At 44.8% G+C, this 21,181-nt stretch overlaps 1 protein-coding gene across 13 annotated transcripts in view; it reads right to left on the bottom strand.

The window, feature by feature from the left end:
* The window catches only part of LOC144763708 (uncharacterized), a 2,434,724-nt gene that overhangs the window by 1,186,529 nt on the left and 1,227,014 nt on the right, over window positions 1–21,181 (bottom strand). The window lies entirely within an intron of this gene.

The following is a 21,181-nucleotide window of genomic DNA, read 5'->3' as shown; positions in this document are numbered from 1 at the left end:
GCTGGAGGGGAGCTGCAGGGGCCTAAGAGGTGAAATTCAACAAAGCCTCATTAACATGTAAATGGTCTTTTAAAGACCCTGAAGTACTTGGTGGGGCTGTGTGCGCATGGCCGGGGAAGCTGTCTCAGTCCGGGCTGAGGGCTGACACACACACAGGTGAGAGGGCAGAGAGGGAGGGAGGGAGGGAGACACAGAGAGGGCAGGAGGGAGACACAGAGGGAGGGGGGGAAACAGAGAGTGGGAGACAGGGAGGGAGACACAGAGGGAGAGTAGGAGACACAGAGGGAGGGAGGGAAACAGAGAGTGGGAGACACAGTGGGAGGGAGGGAGACACAAAGGGAGGGAGACACAGAGGGAGGGAGAGAAACAGAGTGGGAGACAGGGAGGGAGACACAGAGGGAGGGAGACAAGGAGGGAGACACAGAGGGAGAGTGGGAGACTAGAAGGGAGACACAGAGGGAGAGTGGGAGACTGGAAGGGAGACACAGAGGGAGAGTGGGAGACTAGGAGGGAGACACAGAGGGAGAGTTGGAGACTGGAAGGGAGACACAGAGGGAGAGTGGGAGACTGGAAGGGAGACACAGAGGGAGAGTGGTAGACTGGAAGGGAGACACAGAGGGAGAGTGGGAGACTGGGAGGGAGACACAGAGGGAGAGTGGGAGACTGGGAGGGAGACACAGAGGGAGAGTGGGAGACAGGGAGGGAGACACAGAGGGAGAGTGGGAGACAGGGGGGGTGGGAGACACAGAGGGAGGGAGAGGGAGAGAGAGGGAGGGAGACACAGGGAGGGATGGAGAGAGAGAGAGGGAGAGAGAGAAGGAGGGAGAGAGAGAAAGATGTGTGTATGCTGAGTCTGGTGGCTCAGTGGACGAAGGTGTCTGCTGCAGGGACCTGTGTTTAACCTCATGGTTACAATTTTTGTTTGCTTTAGCCCCACCCCTCCCCCTCTGACCCCGCCCCCACCGGTGCGGCCCTCAGCCACAAACCACACTGTATATTTGGACCCCGAGAGAAAGTTTGTGAGTACCCATGATTTAGAGCATGCCTCATACCACATCAAATCATTTACCTGAATAAAACAGTGCAACAAACTTCCTGTCTAGGAACAGCAAAAAAAGAAGGATTTGTACACACCTTGTATTCCCACATTCTCATGCTTTGAGAACTGGCAGCATCAAACTCACTTTCGTGAGGATACACTGGATACCTTGACATGTAATGGTTCCTTTAATTCATCAGATCCCAATTGGAAGGGGTGGTTGGTTTAGCCTGTGGACACAAACAGGTCTCGACCTAGATTCCTGGGTAACACTGAAGGGTTTAGGGTAAATAGGCCTGATCAGCGATATGTACAAACAGAACACTTGGGGGTGGTGACCGCTTATAATGTTGAGAAATTGTGTCTAGATTGGCTAAAGACCTCAACACTTTCCCAGGTGAAACAGCACTTGTCCCTTTTTTCTGATGACATGGATCACAGGGATTTTTTATTAGGTCCCTGGAACCCACCTCAAAAGAGCTTCTTGCACAGAATATACAATGTGCTGTGGAAGATTTCTCACCAGAAAACTGCTGAGAGATTGCGTGAGATCGACAGGGTTAATTTAGAAAAGGCTTTGGCTGAGGTTGACAACGGTATGACCACATTATCATCCATAATTTAGTCACTAGACAACATAGTGTCTTCAGCAATTGGAATTATACAGATAGACATGTCTATTTACAGCATGGACAGTCACAATTACTGTCCATTTTCATACTAAGCTGGACGTTACAAAAACTATGTTCTGGCCACATGCCATGGTGTTTTATCAATAGCATGAGTCTGTTATCTGCACATGATCTAACAGAACGACAGACAGTAAGGGAACACAGAGATACAAATTATACCATGTTGCACATTGAAAAATTAGACCAATTAACTTTTACTGTGGTTGAGACACCATCCACAGACTGGATAATCCATGGTTACATTACCCTACCAGTCGAGACTTTTTAATTCCAATATTGTCTCCAATACCAGCAGGTAGGCAGATATGAAGCACTAGGAGAAGGCAATGTGCATGAGTACTGGGAGTTACCATTCAAGTTTAGATTCAGGAATGGGGACACAGACGTTTTCCTCAGTGGTTGCAACTGTGAGGATGCTTTAAGCGGGTCCTTAATTTGCAAAGATATTTCTCTTCATGGAGCATGCAATCGTTCAGTTGCAAACTTGTCTTGTTATCTGAAGGGTTTCACGGCTGTGAATGGAAGCTATTTGATGCTTAATGATCAAGGTTGCTGTGAAATAGAACCGGGCATCGCTTATCTGGTGATGGTTAATTCCATAGTCACTTTTTGCACACAAGTACTGTTTCTACTTGCACGCTCAGTTGGGGAGGTAAAGCTATGGCTATGGCCATCGATAAATGTTTCCAACATATGCTTTGATTCTCTAAGCAAACTGAAAGCCATGCTTTTTCAAAAGGATGTGGTCTTAACTTCAGCCATAGAGATGTTTGATCTCCAGGTTGAATGGTCCTCGTCTGAGATACAGACACTACTCCACACTAACTTCCCACTGCATTTTGGGGAGCTGGTCCAGAGTTATACCATCTTTCATACACTACGTGTAGGGAAGCGTTTTTGGAGGGCTCCTGCTTGTCCTCCTATTTGTGGTTAGAATCATGAGTTACATTTTTTCTGTTCCGCAATGGACGCACCATTTCACACAGAATGGAGGCCTGTTGGGTTTCACTGTGTACAACCTGTATTCCACTGCCTGCGTTGTAGCCACAAATGCGTTTTGGATCAATGCCTATGGTCACAATCGGTTGCGCCACTGAATATTGAAGTACTGATGGACCCCTTAAAGGTTCATGGGTATTGTTGTCCCCAGCGTATTCTGCTGCTGATGAATCCATTCTTTGAGCCACCCTGGGGTACCTTGGCTCCTAGTGAAACAGACACGGCTCAACGATACACTTACAGGATGCAGTCCCTTCCTCTGTGGCAGCTGTGGGAACTGAATGGAATCCCCTTAGCTCAATAAACCTGCCTCGAGGTACACCTCTGGGACCTTCAACTGCGATTGTGCGTCTGTCACTTGAAACACAAACAATTGGCCCTTCCATGCGGTGGGAATTATTTGGTCTTTTTTTTAAACAAATTGAATAAACACAACTTTTGCTTTATTTTTCTGGGCATCATGGCTTTCTAAGTACTTGGGATTTCAAATAGTATAATGACTTTTAAGGCCTTTTATGAATATTTTAAAGGGAAACTTGCTTTTACATTACTTTAAAAGAGGTTTTAAACTTTTTAGTTCAATTTTATTATGCCCTGTTGGCTTTTTGATAGCTTTTATATATCATCCCTTAGTATGGGGAGTGGATGTTATGTGCCTGGGCTATGCCTATGTAGTGAGCTGGTCATTTCTTACATTGTCCTATTTTTCACAATAACATTTCTGCCGTGACCTTCGACACATATTTGCGTGCACGAAAATGTCAGATCAGTTTCTCTGAAACTACTTTGTTTACACATCTAGCTTCGCACAACATTAACCGCATCAATGCGGCGGCTTTTCCCGCTGTACGCGGCAATTTTGAAATTACCGCGTTACATGATGAGCTCAGCTCGTCATGAGCGCACGGCAGGTTACGCTCATGACGAGCTGAGCTTGTCATCAGCCCCGAAGGGGTTATCACGATGCCTCAAACATAATGTACAAGGCCCTTCTAAGCAGTATGTACAAATGTTGTTTCTATCTTTATCCATGGGGAGACAGGGCTATCTATATCCATAACATCACTAATCTAAACGCACATTGCAAGGCAGCTTTCTATTATGAATAAAGAGCCTCCCATAAGATTTGTAGAGGAGACACTTCAGCTGAAACCGAGGGTCCCTACATGCTGAGACATCGCCACACAGAGGTCTGACATCTCCTTGAGGGGTTGTCCAGGTAGTGACCAAGACGGACTCCTACATTCTCTCCCACCAGGTAATGGGGTTGGATCGTCCCTTGGGGGGATTCTTGGCTTCACACCTACAGACACTGTTGGTACACTGAGAGTAGGGTTTGCATAGTAGGAATACACCTGATTTCTGCCTTCTTTATATGCCTGCATATATTCACTGTTTTAGCACCATGGTAGAACTGTCATCTACAATTGGCGCTTTTGGTGCTTGTAGTCACTTTTATCTGCTTCTGTCTACTGATTATCGCAGCACATGTATTCTATACAAGAATAACGATGGTCCAATAAATATATTGAAACCGTCCCACTGTGTAGTCTGTATATTTCTCTAAGCATGAGTAAGCATTAGTCACTTAGCGAAAGCTTCTTATCTGTTTCCATGATCCTGAGAGCTCAGGCTTGTCATATTTAGTGGTTACCAGAAACTATTCGCCCCTTAGTTAGGTTCAGGGGGCTTATGGTGTTACTGAGATCTAGATGCTCCCTAGGCCAAAATTTCCTGCGGGGGTGCCTGGAATCAGTCTAGGCACCACGCCCAAAGTTTATGTTGTCCAACAAACACGCAGGTCCTACAGATTATTAGGAACTACATGACACATGATATCAGAGAACACCCAGATGAGTGGTAAATCAAGGTAGAAAGAATACTTAAAATTGGGAAATTGACCCTAGTTGATTTAAATCAGATGTTCTTCTTACTTTTACATTTCGATTTATGGAGAAATGTACAACGGTTAAATGGGCAAAGGTCACCACAGATTGGGGGCGAGATAAGGACACTGGGAAATTACCTTCACTAATTCCAGATTTGCCCAACAATATACTAAAATTCTTGCAAAATTTGGTTCCGACGAAAATTATGGACTGGACAAAACTATTATATGCCAAACAGAAGAGGATACAATCAGTTCATGCCTTACACAGTAGAATACAGAAATTATTCACTGTCTACAGTGGGATGGATACAGCAGGTGAAGGTGCCACTCAGGCTTTACTGAACTGCTTTGTTCAGGGCCTCTAAGATCCAATTAAAACTGCAATAACCCAATCTATACAATGTTAGGTATTGAACCCATTGACTAAAATATAGCAATAGCACAGTACTATGCTGAAAAATAGCAATCTGTGTCTAATATGGATAAGAAACAAACAATTGAAGAGTAGGGTGCTAAAGCAGCAGCTACAAAGAGGCAGGGGACAATACTTAAGGGAGGTCGAGGGAGAGGGTACTCTACCCGCCTAGGTCTGGTCAAATGTGAGAACATGCCACGGTTGTGGGGAGCCAAATCATTGGGTTTGAGAGCGTCTCAATATACAAAACAGCAGAGTGAGGCCTACTCCCTGAGGCAAGGGAAGAGGTCAGCAGTGCACCCAGATTCATAAAAAGGTCAGAAACATCAGAAATGGCTGAAAGACAGGCACATTATTTTGACCAGAGGAACAATGACAATTATCAGATGGTTACTTTCACTGAGGATGATTATGACTTGGATTATGTCACATAGGGAAAGAGGAGAACAGGAATGTATGGCCATACCAGTAGATTCAAGGGCACCATTTCGTGAAGTCCAGTTAAAGGGAGGAGAATAAAATCCTTTTTGGACACTGGAGCCACTAGTTCCTCTATCTCAAACAATGCACTCCCACCAGTACCCCTCTCAGGATGCACCAACACTTCAGTGGAATTTTCTAACATTCAATTTTCTAGCCCTATTAGAACACATTTAACATATACTCTTGGACCTATTTCATATGCTCATTATTTTGTGATCACTGACGTGTGCTTTGAATTTATTGGGAATGGACTTACTGACCTGATTTCATACCTCTATCAAATGTACCCCTGATGGTCTATTTCTGGAATTTCAAGAGGGGAGACCCTTGAAATCAAACCTTAGTGACACTGAGTATTCTTATGTCATTTCTACCCTTCCAACAGTACTTCAAGTACAGGTGAACCCCTAAGATTGGGCAATATGGAAAATGACTTAGGGTTAATGGATATAGTACCTTTACAGATAAAGATTAAACAAACATGCCTTTACCCATAATATCACGGTATAAAATATCCAGAGAAGGAGAATATGGATTACAAAAAGTGATAGCTACCTCCTGGCTGATTGTGTAATCAGAGAAGTAGAAGGCAGACCTTGTAACAGTCAATTAAAACAAAGTTCTGACTGAAATAAACTTGATGTTTGGGGATCAGTAGTTGAACTTAGGGAGATAAATAAAATAGTGGAGCCCTGTTTTCCTGTGGTACCCAATAACAACAATATTGGCAACTGTACCTCCAACTGCAGCATATGTTTTGATCATTGGTTCAAAGAATGCTTTTTTAGTCCATTCCCTTGCATGAGGATTTCATGGCCATTCCTACAGTTTGAAGGATACCATGAGGTTTTATTGAATCTCCTTCAATATATTCCCAAGTCCTAAAAACTAAGTCTGGGCGGTGAACTCTACTCTGCTCATGGTGTTTGCGGAGTTTTCCGCACTCCGCATTATGCGGATCTCGCGGAGTTCCCCAAAAATCTGCTCTGTGGAGCGGATTTTTTTCGTCACTCACGTTCGTTAACATCAAGTTGGCAAGCCAAGCTAGGAAAATCCACCTCCCGGTGAGATTTTTCCTCATTTGCGATCGTCAACATCAAGTTGGCAAGCGTGGAAAGTCAATCTCCCGGCGTGATTTCTCATTGCGAGTGGTTGCTTATACTTGTGGCTGCTTGTGTCAAGAAACTGTCCATTTGCGTTGAGAAAGCTGCAGCTCGTGTAAAAATCTACTCAAGCAGCAGAAAGGAAACTGTGCCCGCTTGCGCTGTGCATGGTGCCGTTAGTGATGATTGCACAGAGCGGACAAGCAACTGGCACCAAAAATGAGCACGAACTGCATTTATCTAAAGAAACTCTGACGCTTGCGGAGCGCTGCAAAGTTTTTTTGCACTTCGCGGAGTTCCGCATTGCAGAACTCTGCGAACTCCGCTAGATAATTTCACACCTAGTGCCAACACCACCATGACTCAATATATCGATGATATTCTACTGTGCAATACAGATGAACAGACATGAACGAATGACATTGTACAACTACTGAACTTCCTTGGTAAACATGATCACAAGGTATCCCCCACAAAACTACAATTTGTTCGACAGGAGGTCACCTATTTAGGGCATCTCCTGTCGAATGGGGAACAAAGAATTGATCCTGTAGGGGTATGTACTGACTGAGTGGTTCCAGTTCTAGACTACCTAGACTACCTAGTACTCAGAAACAAACTTCTCATTGATATCTAAACTTTTCCAAGCCCTTACCTCTAAGGATGTTTCAGACGCAATCCCTTGAGGCAAGAACAGCATGATAGCTTTCTGGCTAATCACCAAGAATTGTGTGATGCACCAGCTCTAGGGATGCCTAATTAAAGATTGTAATTTGTTCATACATGATAGGGATGCCTGTGCACTGGCAGTCATAACACAACAAGGGGACTATAAACCCCAGTGTACTTATTTTTCTGCTACCGGTGACTCAGTAGCTAAGGGACTTCCTGCTTGCCTCAGTGCTACTGCAGCTGCAGCAATTTGATTGCAGCAAGCAGAGGCCCTCATATTGGGAAACTGGTGTTATGTTTAGTAATAATTCAACAGAGTGAAGTACATAAACAAAATCTGCAGTCAGCATTTGCCAAATGTCAGATTTTCTCATTATGAATTGAGATCATCACCAGACGTCATTTCGCATAGATGTAATGGTTTGAACCCCACCACTTCATTACCCAACTCTTGTCAGGATATAAGGATACCTCATGATTGAATTTTGATTACTGAAGAAGCCACCAAGGGTAAGATAGACCTCACAGTCACACCTATGGTTGAGACAGATGGAGATTTGTGGGTTGAAGCATCTTGTTTTAAATTAGCAAATGGAACCACCACTGCTGCATATGCTGCGACTACGTTGAAAACAGTTGCCAAGACATGTAAAATAAAATAACTGTCTGGTCAAGCAGCAGAGATAACAGCCCTAACCAGAGCATGTGAATTAAGTAATGGACTAAGGGTAAACATCTATATAGACAGCCAGTATGTTTTTAGGGTGGCCCACAACTTTGGTAAGTTGTGGAAAGAGAGGGGTTTTCTTAATATTACAAGGGCAGAAAATACAGCATGGCACATTGATTGTCAAACTTCTTAATTCTCTAGCCTTGCCTAAAATGGCAGGAGTAAAAAAAAATTCAGCTCATAAAAAGATTGTAGATTATGTTGGAAAAGGAAACACATTTACTGAGACAACTGTCAGAGAGACAGCATAGCAAAGCACTTCCCGAATGTATGTTTCATACTTTGTGGATATATTTGAGAAAGAATATTAATATTATGATGTTAAGGGCCAGATGTAGGTAATTTTATTTTACCACCTCTTAAATACCGATTCATACCGAATCGGTATTTAAGAGGTGGTAAAATAGAGGGGGGGGAGATGTAGGTATTTCAGAATCGGTAAATACCGAATCGTTAAGATTCGGTATTTACCGATTCTGTAAATACCGATTCAGTATTGCCCATGGATTCCTATGGGCCTTGCAGCCCATAGGAATCAATGGGCAATACCGATATCGGTAAATACCGATTTTAGCAAGGGTGCAGGGGGGTGTCACTTTGACACCCTCTGGCACCCCAAAAATAGGCATGTGCGCCATGTGGCACACAGACATGCCCTAAGGGCATGTCTGAGTGTCACATGGCACAGGTGTGCATGCACACATGTGCATGCACACCTGGATTCGGTATTTTACCACCCAATTGGATTGGGTGGTAAAATACCGATTTTTAGAGCCCTGTGGCACTCTGACATGTGCCAGCTAAATCTGCATTTACAGAATCAGTATTTTACCGAGTCTGTATTTACCGATTCGGTAATTTTACCGAATCTGTAAATACAGAATCGGTAAAATACCGATTCTGTAAATGCATGCCCTACATCTCAAAATCCAATTACCGGTCGGTAACGGCCGAATTCGGCCGTTACCGACCGGTAATTGGCCACCTACATCTGGCCCTAAGGGTTTACAAAGCCAAGTTACTAGGTTGAGAGCGAAAGATGGGATACGACTGGGAAATTTGTAGATGGAATTTGGAAAGACTCAGAAGGAAGGGCAATGGTACCAGGTACTGTGTTCAGCCTATGGCATATACAATACGTGGCCGAGCACATTTAGGAAGAGACGCTATGTGCTCATTGTTTTCAAATGATGGAACAATGGAAAATTCATAAAAGCAGTTGCAGTTTTTAAATGGTGGAACAATGGCAAATTCAGAAAAGCAGCAGAAAGAGTTTGCAGAACTTGTCTGACGTGTTCAACATAACAGAGGAAAAGAAATGCAAACTCCTCCAGGACATTTTGCCACACCCAAGGCACCTTTTGAACACCTCTAGGTAGATTTTTTATAAATGCTTCAGATGACTAAATATCGGTATGTGTTGGTTGGTAGTCTGTCTTTTCTCAGGCTGGGTGGAAGCATATCCAGCAAAGAGGATGCACTAACAGTAGCAAAGTGCTTACTAAAGGAATTGTTTCCAAGGTTTGGGTTGCCCAGGTTATTGTTATCCGACAATGGACCACATTTTATTAATAAGGTCATGAATCAAGTGACTCAAGCCTTGGTCATCAAACAGAAGTTTCATTGTGTATATCACCTAAGGCAGACGGGTCAGTGGAAAAGAAAAAATTGTATCATAAAGGACAAAATAATGAAAATATGTGCAGAAAGCAAACTAACATAGGATGGATGCCCTTCCATTAGCCTTGATAAATATGTACAGCACCCCGAGCTCTTCTACCCATTTGACCCCCCACGAGATTGTGACTGGTAGATGAATGTCTGTATGGGTGCCCCTCGTCATGCTGCCACTATGCAACTAACAGATGATTTAATGAGAGACTATTGTATTGAATTAATCAAAAGACTGCATGTTCTTCACCGGCAGGTGAAACAGGTCGTTCCCCAGCCCCTGACAGGCAAAGGCTACAACTTTAAGCCTAGGGAGTGGGTTGTAGTGAAGAACTGGCGTAGAACTAACTGCTTGCAGCCAAGGTGGAAGGGCCCAGTCCAGGTGCTGCTCGTCACCAACACAGGGCTCTAGTGTTCTGATAAACCATGTAACAATTTGAGACCTCACATATCTTCCAAATCAACTCTAGTCTTCCTACGGGATTTTGAGCCTCCTACCATTTAGTCATCAAATAGTATGGATCAGGAGGGATCATTAAAATGATAAGGGATTTGTATCCTGAGGAAGGCCAGTGACCCAGTAGGGTGTTTGGAAAAGGCTGAAACATGCCAGTACATTCTTACAGGGTAATAGAGATGTTGTTTCTCCCATATACCCGATTATGAATAATTTTTAATCCGGCCTTGGGGGACCCATAGTAAAATATACGGGGTAACCACTTAGACAGTTTTAATCATCTTTCTCTCTGCAATAGGAATCCCACTCATGAAATAATTCGTCAAAACAGAGGAACTCCACCCTGAGCGTTGGCCTGCGCCAGGGTGTGCCCGCTGCCCTATGATGAAGCATGCCACCCTTCAGTGGGTGAGAGCAATTTTAATGACCCTATGGGTGTTCCATTAAGGTTTCACTTCTTTTCTTCCCCTTTTTTCTGCCCCAGAACCAGAAGCAGGGTTTCTTTTTAGTACTTCTCATTAAGTGAGTTCAGGAGTCTATTTGAGAGAGTTTGGGAAGACTTAATCTGTAGTCCCTTGTAGGTGTGTGCATAGCATTTGGAAATGATTCGGCCATGTTAACCAATGTACCAACAAATGTATAAAAGCCTGCGTGAAATTGATGTAAAGCAGATTTGCTTGGGACCTGGTTGTCCCGCAGCCGTCAAACTCAAGTTATAAACAAACTCTCCACAACCACGCTACCCTCACTTACTAAGGAGACTCTGACAGTCCTGATAGCACGAGTGAAATCCGGGTCACCAGCGGACCCCTGCCCACCTAGGATATTCAAGCTGGCCCTGCCAGGAATAGAGGACGACGTACTCTCCCCTCTTAACAGTTCCCTGGAATCAGGACAGGTCCCTACCGATTTCAAGGAGGCTAGCCTGATCCCGCTTTTAAAGAAGCCTGGTGCTGATACCAAGATCTTGAAAAATGTTAGGCCTATATCACAGCTGCCTTTCTTAGCCAAGGTAATCGAACCACACGTCCTCCCACACCTTTCTCGTCATCTTGAAAACAATCATCTTTTAGAACCGAACTAGGCCGGCTTCAGGGCCCATCACAGCACGGAATTGGTCATGCTTTCCATTCTGGATGATCTGAGACTCAGGGCAGACAAAAAACTCTGTGTGCCCTGGTGCTGTTAGACCTCTCGGCGGCATTTGACACGGTCAACCACGACCAATTACTGTCGTGGTTGGGGGACCTCGGCATTCAGGGCACCGCGCATGCCTGGCTAACTTCATTCCTTAAAAACCGTCCCCGGAGAGTCCAACTGGCAAATTTGGTCTCTCATGTGGAATTCCCAAAGGCTCAGCACTTTCACCTCTCCTTTTTAACGCCTATCTGCAACCTTTGATCTCTGCACTAAACCAGATGGAGTGCCGGCTCCACAACTATGCCGATGACACTCAAATTATTATACAAATTGACAATTCACCCACGGCATATGTTAGATTGCAAAACATACTAACATTTACAGTCAATTGGATGTCAGCCAATTCGCTAAAGATAAACCCGGACAAAACAGAGGTGCTGGCAATTACCACAGAGTCCAGCCCCTGGAATGACCTCCTTTGGCCAAAAGAACTAGGGCACTCTCCGGAACCGGCGGCGGCTGTGAAAAGCCTGGGCATTCATATGCACGCCAAACTTTCTATGACACAACAAGTCTAGTCAGTTGTCGGTACTTGCGTAGGCCTACTAAGACAACTGCGGAAACTATCTCGACTCCTGACCTCAGCCACGCTCAGACAGGCGGTATCATCTATGATCCTGTCGCGTCTGGAATATGGCAACTCTTTGTATGCTTGCCTCCCCCAACAACTGTTGGCCAGACTACAAACAGTCATGAGCGATGCAGCAAGATTAATCTTTAAAAAACCACGACAGACACATGCTACACCACTGTTACGTGAGCTTCATTGGCTCCCAATTAGGCAGAGAATCATGTTCAAGGGCCTCTGCACCACACCTAAAGCCCTGTACGGACAAGCCCCCCGGTACATCAAGGAGCGCTTAGTCCCTTTGTTCTCAGCAGGACTCTCCGATCAGCAGATGCCACCCTTCTGGTTTGCCCCCGCTTTAAACTAGCCTCTATGGGAGGGCGAGCTTTCTCCAACGCAATTCCCGTGGCCTGGAACAACTTGCCAGTGAGCCTGCGCAAGGAAACTAACCTCCTACCCTTCAGGAAGAAGCTTAAAACCGTGCTCTTCCGGGAGGCATGGGGTACGTTCTAGCAGCCACCCTGCTCCCCCATCGAGTCTGTGTGCACCCTCTGACAAGCACTTAGAGACCCCTGGGTGATAAGGCACATTACAAATCTAAATAAATAAATTAAATAAATAAACTGTACTCTGATACTTTGTCATTTATAGAAAGTCTGCTTTTACACCCTGAAAAACCATCAGTAAGAAGATTATATAACCTGATGATCAACCCTTTGGTTATGGTATATGCTGAAAGGAATTTTTCCAATGGAGTCTGTGAGCTTCTCCCTGATTTTTTAATTTGGGGCTGCATGACCCAGAGTCTAATCTGTGCCTATTGAAGTCTGTCTTTTTCGGTTATTTCAAATGAACTTTTACAGCCAAGAAATGATTTGATTTGTCCCTTTTCAAACATGTTTCTTTATAATTAGGCATTAATTTCCTCCATTTCTCAAATCTCACTGTATCTAAGCCCAGAGACAAAGCAGGATATGAGAGGATGGAATGTAAGGGGCTACGTCCACAATGGAGGAAGAGAGATTCCTATTATCTATAACAGCTTCCCTATCTATAGCATGTAACATGCAGAGGTATAGCCTGGAGAATTACACTGCTGTCCCTTACTCTACCAACAGAATGATTTTTTTACAGAATTTGAAACCTCACCCACATTAACATCACATGCTTCATCAGAGGTGATATATCCTTGCAGTGGTATTGATAGTGAAGGTGGGCTTGACCTTATCAGGGAGCTCATGAGATTTATATATGATGGGGATTGGATCCCCTAAAGTAAAATTACCTCTTGGAATAGCCAGGTGCTTTGTCTTTATTGCTAGTTCTTAGGGTCAGATTAAAAAGGATATTGGTGATGTGCTGGAATCTAAAATATTCCAGCATCTTAAATGGCTGGCATTTTCAGCCTCTAAATTACCACTATAAGTTATATGGCTTTCCTTAGGAACTGGGTCAATCCTAACAGTAAGATATATCCTGTTGATAGGAGTTTAATCAAATATACTATCATTCATGCTAATCAAGGTTGTTAATCCTTTAGATCAACTCTTGTGAGTACAGTGAATCGTATACATACAATTAGTAATCATAAAAATGCACATGACATTATCACAACATGCAGGGGAAATTCGTGATTGGTACTCCAAACTACAGACAATTGTAAACTACTTGTGTACCATTCCAAAAACAGTATTCTAATGGGGAATTATCCACCCATTGATAAGGGACTTACCCCAGTGGTCCCCAAACTTTTTCGACCCGTTGCTCCCTTGACCCATTGGACATTGCCCATGGCTCCCCACTGTTACTTTTTTGGAGGGTGGGCCCGGCCTTGGGAGTACTTACATTTTTCTTCTTGAAAATATTTGTGATGAAGCTGATGAAGGGATTATAATCATATACACAGGGTGTTTTGTATTACTAAGGCAAGGCCTCTAATAAAATATTCCTAGTTACACTTCTTTGCCCATGACTTGTTTATGTTACTCTCTCAAACTTTTGTATTCCACTTACAGTGCTAAATAGAACCTCTATGCATGGATGCCCCATTGCAAAGTGTTTCTGCGCTTGAAGAATATTTGCATGCACTTCTATTTCGACTCATGTCATGTGTGCACACACGTGTCTCCGCAGGGTGACTCACGATTTTTTAAAGCACATACAGCTTTATTTTTGCTGTCTCTTCTCTAAACGGGGAAGAGGCAAGGACGGTTACTACGAGGAACACACCTAGAGGCAAGTGTGACTACAGGGTCCCTTATTCCCCCCTTCCCATGGGGCATCCCAACCCCATGATCTGGGGTTTCAATAAAAACCCTTTATTTCAATGGTCAGCCTACTTGGTGGACACATCTTAGCCCCAAGAGACTAGATAGGAGCCCTTATTTTTCGTCCTGATGAATGCCATGGCCCCTTTGGGCCGACACGGCAGAAACATGGTGACGACATGGATGGGGATGGGGTACTAAATCCTGGGTCCCCAAACTCTAGTTTTAATATTAAGCCAACATCTAACAAATAAATTACATTTGGTATTTGCATTAATTTTTAAACTCTCACTTTTTCACAGGTCCCCCCACTTAGTTCTTAGTAGTGCCTCCCTGTCTTCAGCTGAAGGTCCGCTCTCTACCAAACGCGGTTTCTAGAGAGCGAGGACTGCCAATGATGAAGCTTGGCACCTGGTGGTGTGTGATGACAGTCCTTCACATTTTTTGAGATGACTAGCACCCCACATAAAGAGGCTTAGTGCGCCATGTTACAGAATCAGATTTCTATTAAGGGTAGCTTCCTTTGTGTGTACATATCCTCTATAAAAGTGCCTCCAAATCAATGCAAGTAAAACTAATTCCTCTGATTTTTTAAACACCCCTCTTGCTTGCTTCCAAATGTTGGTCATTATGCCGTAAACAGTGTTTTACTTCCCTGTGCTCAAGGAGAGAGCAGGCCTGTCTGGAAATGTGTGTGCACTGAAAGGAAATGTGCACTGGAAGTACTAACAATTCAAGAACAAATGTCAATATTAAATAATACTTAGTGTGATTAACAGACAGGACAACTGTACTTTCCTGATAACTTGCATTGGTGTAAAATTAATTTGGAAAAAAACGAAACTATTAACGAGTCTAACAAAATGAATCGGGCATCTTCTGCTTACTTTGGGAGTGTTGGAACGTGGGGATCCAGGGAAATATGGAGGTCATCTCCCTCAATTAAGCACTACATTTACAGCTTTAGGCATCTCACTTACAAATCATCATCATCATGCGTTTAACTCTAATTAGTTTAACTGAAGCCAACAGACCCTTCAACATTAAATGGATTAAAGTGCTTGGTGTGCGGCTCCCCTGGCTAGGTTTGATGGCTCCCCAGGGAGCCACGGCGCACAGTTTCGGAAACAATGACTTACCCTATTGGGTACTGACATCTATCCCCATAGAGGATTCAAGGTATACAAAATCACAGGAGGGTCGATTTGCTATTACAGATCTGCACATCAAAGCATGTCCCCTTCTTTTTAAAAAGAAAATTCACCTATATATGAGATTCAAATATTGAGTATTGAGTGCAACTTTGGTGTTAAATGCTTATCCACCTCTAGCATTAGAAAAGGACTATCTGCCCACCAATAGCGTTGCAGAATGTCACATCAACAAAGAACAAATACACCAGCGCACATCACATAATGTCACTTTTATCCTTGTGCAGTCAGCACTTTTCTCCAATTCGTATTCTCGCAGAGACACTCCTTTTCAATCCAAGAGAGTCGCGTTGTGTAGAAAATGCCGTTTTTATTTCTTTTAAAACAAAGTGCTTCACAACCGACGCGCGTTTCGCCCTTTGCGGGCTTCCTCAAGGCTAATTACCAATGTATTCAGCACTTTAGTAGTTAAAGTATAGGCTTGCCACTTTATGTAATTCTTGGTACAATATTCACCAAGAGTATAGTCTAATCTATCCGAGCACGTAAAATATAAGCAGTAATCTTCATTTTTTTATAGTCGTGGAGACATGATAAGTTCAATCACAGACACCATAAGCTTCATCTCATCTCCGTATCCAGCTTCAATAACTGTGTTCAGTGGGAAATTAGCCTTGAGGAAGCCCGCAAAGGGCGAAACGCGCGTCGGCTGTGAAGCACTTTGTTTTAAAAGAAATAAAAACTGCATTTTCTACGCAACGCGACTCTGTTGGATTGAAAAGGAGTGTCTCTGCGAGAATATGAATTGGAGAAAAGTGCTGACTGCACAAGGATAAAAGTGACTTTATGTGATGTGCGCTGGTGTATTTGTCCTTTGAGGATTCAAGGTATGGTAACCTCCTGTAGCCACACACTGGAAATCTATATGTTACATAGTGGAGAATAAAAAGTATTGGTACTGCCGAGGTGTTGATGGTCAAAGCTGAGAGAAACCCAAGTTTCAACCCGTGGGGGAGGCTCTGCAGTCAGCCGTTCACCTGTTTTCTAGGAGCGGATGGATGTTGACTGGGAGACCCTTTGAGAACTAAAAAGGACCCAGATACAAACAATTCTCCATAAGGAAATAATGACTGAATACTTGAGAGAGAAGGCTGCCCCGGAGGCTTTTTTTTACAACCAATTTCATTGAGTTTTGGATGGAACAACAAACAGCACCATTCAAAGCCACATTGTACATTTTCAGAATAGGGAGAAAACACATAACAGTGACAGCAAGATTGCATAAAGAAATCTATAATAGCTTATCCCCATGAATCCGAAGAGCGGACCACGCCATCTCAATCATCGAGTACCCTGACCAATTTACCCCATATGCGGTAAAATTTCTCAGGGCACCCCCTGGCTACATATAAAGGCCGCTCCTGCACAGCGCACCAATCCACCCCTGACGCCAGCGTCATAGAGTGGGAGAAGCAGTGTCCAGCCAATGTGTGGCAATGTCCCTCTTGGCGACCACCAATGCTGTGTTTAGGAAGAGCTTCTCAGCCTTGGAGCCGTCCAATCCTTCGGTGACGCCCAGCAGAACATGGATGGGATCAAGAGGCACCTCCCAACCCAGGACCCCAGTCAGCTCTTGCGTTAAAGTTTCCCAATATCTGTGAATCACAGCACACAACCAAACCATATGGTAAAAATATGCGTGTGGTTGGGAGCAGCGGGGGCAGAGGGAGTCAGGCCAAAGCCCAGCACGGTGGATACGCAGGGGTGTAAGGTATGCAGCATGCAGGAAGTAGACTTGGACCAGGCGGAGTCTCGCCGATACCGCAATTGTCCTGGGGGCCATCAGGGCATCCCGCCAGTACTCCAGAGCCCCAAGCCAACCCTCCCACTTCTCGCGGAGTAGAGAAGGTGAATTAGGAGTATTGTTAGTGAGGGAACGATAAATCCGAGAGACTCCACCCCTCCCCAAATCCCCAGTCAGAACTTGTGCCTCGGGCGGGCTATATTCGGGCAGGGACGTGCCATCTGTAATGTGGGAGTGAAGGTCGTGACGCAGTTGTAAATATCAAAAGAATTGAGACCGGAGGCTTAATAGTTATAAATGAACCATGAGTTTTTCACGAGCACACAGATTTCAGGAAAGACAAGTCTCTCATTGACTGGAGGTGTACGAGAAACTGGCCCATCTTGATAATTATCATAACCTAGAGACCGCCAGAGGTAATGTGACTAAGAATCTAAACAAGTGAGAACCAACTTAAAACCTCTGTCCATAATATCACCTACATAAAGAGACTGGAGGAAATCAATAAAGACCTAATGGAGTTTAAAGAATTTCTGACCTAGTCCAAAATCTCTAAATTACCGAAGGATTTTAAAAAGATCACGCCCAGCGCTACATACCCTTAAGTTATGGAAGACTATCTACTTAGTGGGCTTTAAGAACAGGGAGGAATAACAATACAAAGGAACACATAGTCCTCTGAGTCACAAGGTAGAACACACAAGATAGGGCAAGGCAATAAGCACTGTTCATCATATACACCTGCTCACTTTGTCCCCCTTCCATCCCCCTAACAGCAATCATTTGTCTTTAGGCCCAATATGTCAATGGGATTTTTCAAACGAAAGAAGAAGCACGGCAAAGGAACCACAGCCATGGAGAAGCAAGATCTAGGTTTAGTGGTCAATCTATCAGACTTCATACTCATTGCAGAAGAAAAAACGTCCTAAACAAGGGGTTATATTAGTGCCCACACCAGTACCCGATAAATTCACTTTGCAATGTAAATTGCCATAGATTTTTTTTCAAACTGAAAGCATACTTTTCCGAACATGGACCCACAAAGGAGCATGATATAAAGTGCACTGGTTTGCGTAAAAAAAATCCACGTTTGTCCTGCCTCATCAGATCATTCCAACAGAAATCAAAGCAATTGAAAATGCTATGGTAAAGGACATAAGCGCATAAGATATCAACAACACAAAGAGCTTCAACAACATCTCCAACAAGAAATGTGAGGCTTTAGGGATGTATAAACAGAATGACATGATCAACATAAAGTCAGCTGACAAAGGCAGGTTGAATGTAATACAAAACACTGACAGATACAACTACATGGTGTTACAAACTGACCCTAAAAGGATGTGTTAGGTGTCATAAAAAATATTGTGGGAGAGGCCAAACTACGACAATGGATAACAAAAGATAGTGCAGAATGTATGGTTACTACACACCCCAGAATGCCATACTTTTATACGATGCCCAAAATTCACACACCCACCAGACCACTTCTACGCTGACCAACAGTTTCTGTCATAGGCTCAGGACTCAAAACACTGTAAACCTTCTGTGACTTCTTTTTGAGACTAATAGTGCAGGCTACACCTACCTATCTTAACAATACTTTGCAACCTTTGAAGGATTTGCCTTTCCGTCACCCGGAAGAACTCCTTGTGGGGCTTGATATCACAGGTCTGTATACAACTCACCACAGGAGGGAACCCTGTGCATGGTAGATGAACTGTTATATTCCCAGGACTGGCAACATACATCACCACTTCATGTTATCACTGAATTAGCACAACTGGCACTCACACGCAACTATTTTACATTTTGAGGGTACCTCGAACCTCCAATATCCACGGTACTTCAATAGGCAGTAGCAATGCCCCTATTGTCGTTATGTACAGGTATCTGAAGAGGAACACATTTTTACGAACTCAATCAATCAATCAAACAGGACACTTGTAGAGCGCACTACATACCCGTGGCGGTCTCAAGGCGCTGGGGGGGGGGGGGAGTGGGGTCTGCTACTGATAGAAGAGCCAGGTCTTAAGTAGTTTTCTGAAGGCCAGTAGGTACGCTGGGCCGGTGTTGTGGAGGGCTTTGTGTGCGTGGATGAGGAGCTTGAAGGATATCCTCTTGTTGACGGGGAGCCAGTGTAGGTCTCTCAGGTGGGGAATGATGTGACTGCGGCAGGGGATGTCGAGGAGCAGACTTGCTGAGGTGGTCTGGATGCGTTGCAGCCGTCTCAGGAGCTTGGTCGATGCTCCTGCGTAGAGTGCGTTACCGAAGTCCAGCCGGCTGGTGACGAGGGCCTTGGGGACTGTTCTTCTTATTTCAGTGGGGATTCACTTGAAGATCCTACGTAGCCTTAGGAGGATGTTGAAGCAGGAGGAGGAGACGGCATTGACCTGTTTAGTGATGGTGAGGGTGGAATCGAAGATGACCCCTAGGTTGCGTGCAGTTTCCAGTGTGGTCGGCCACCAGGAGTCGTCCCAGGCCAAAGGGGTGGACCCAAGGATGAGGACATCCGTCTTGTCCAAGTTCAGCTTCAGTTGGCTGTTCCTCATCCAGTCGGCAAGGGCCTTCATTCCTTCGTGGAGGTTGGTTTTGGCTGTGTGGGGATCTTTGGTGAGGGAGATTTTCAGCTGGGTGTCGTCGGCGTAGGAGATGATGTTGAGGTTCTGTTGACGGGCGACGTGGGCTCTAACTCTAACTCTTTCAGGGACAGATATGTTCATGGAACGGATATATTGATTATATCCTGATTATTGCTCACAGAAACATAGACACAGCTTTTGGGTTCATCCTGTGGCTAAAAATGCTCAACCCTACCCTGGTGCCTCCGGGCGCTGAGTCTCTTTGAACAGACCTCTGGCCTTCGACTGAACTCCACTAAGTCCGTCCTGGTCCCCCTTCATCTCTCCCTCTCTCTCTCTCTGTCTCTCGTGCTTTGAGTGGCAGTCCACAATACCCCTTTGGCGGCAGTCCTTTAAGTATCTTGGGATCTGGGTTGCCCTCTTCCCGGACCTCGTCTGGGCGCTCAACCTAACTCCCCTAGTGAAGAAAGCCCGGGCTGACCTCCTCAGATGGCAAACCCTGCAGCTGAACCCAATAGGCAGAATAGCCCTATTCAAGGTGATGATTTTCCCCAGGTTTCTCTACATGCTTCAGAACATGCCCCTTCCCTTCTCGCGTGCGTGGTTCTGGGAAATGACAGTCTGGCCATCAAGTTTCTATGGGGGTGGGGGGGGTCAGAGACCTCGTCTGGCCCTCACTCAGTGCCAGATCCTGCCTTTTGATGGCGGTCTGGGGATGACGAACCTGTACCTCTAATTATTTAGCTACCCGGCTTCTTACCTTGCATGACTGGTCCAACAGTGGCTGGTCGGACTCGACATATAGACTGCAACTGCACACCATAGGTCTGCCCAACATTTAGGGGGTGCTATACAGGAACACTGTCCCCAGAACCCTACTCGAGGTCACGAGTGGGGTACTTCTGGCCTGGAGGGCCTCTCTGCGTCACACCCACTGGTCGGGCAAATTGACTCAATACACCCCACTTCCGCAGGGCGCCCAGCTCCAGGAGGTCGCAGGCTTATTGGGCTTTAGAGCGTGGGATCTAATTGGGTTCTCGCAGTTGGGGGATGTCTGGAAAGGGAACAATATGCGTACCTTTCAGGATCTTCAATACCTGTACTCCCTGCATACCTCACAGTTTTACCGCTACCTGCAGCTGCACCACGCTCTCCACTCGCACACCCCAGAGGATACATCTTTACCCGAATACAGCTCGCCTGAAGCCCAGATTATGACTGGCAACCTGGGGAAAGGGGGGATTTCTCGTATATACTGCTCCCTCATGAATAACACCCCCAACATGAAATCACGGCTCAGAGACAAATGGGAGAGATGGCTTGGGTCCTTAGATGATGACGATTGGAGGGATGCGATAGTGGCTCCCAAAAAAATCACAGCCTCAGCCCGGTTTCGCTTGGGCCAAATATACTACCTACGTGCCGCTTTTCTTACACCGCTGCGCCTCCACTGTGCC

This window comes from Lissotriton helveticus, chromosome 6 (genome assembly GCF_964261635.1).
Source record: "Lissotriton helveticus chromosome 6, aLisHel1.1, whole genome shotgun sequence".
NCBI lineage: Eukaryota > Metazoa > Chordata > Amphibia > Caudata > Salamandridae > Lissotriton > Lissotriton helveticus.
This window is presented reverse-complemented; position numbering and strand designations above follow the sequence as displayed.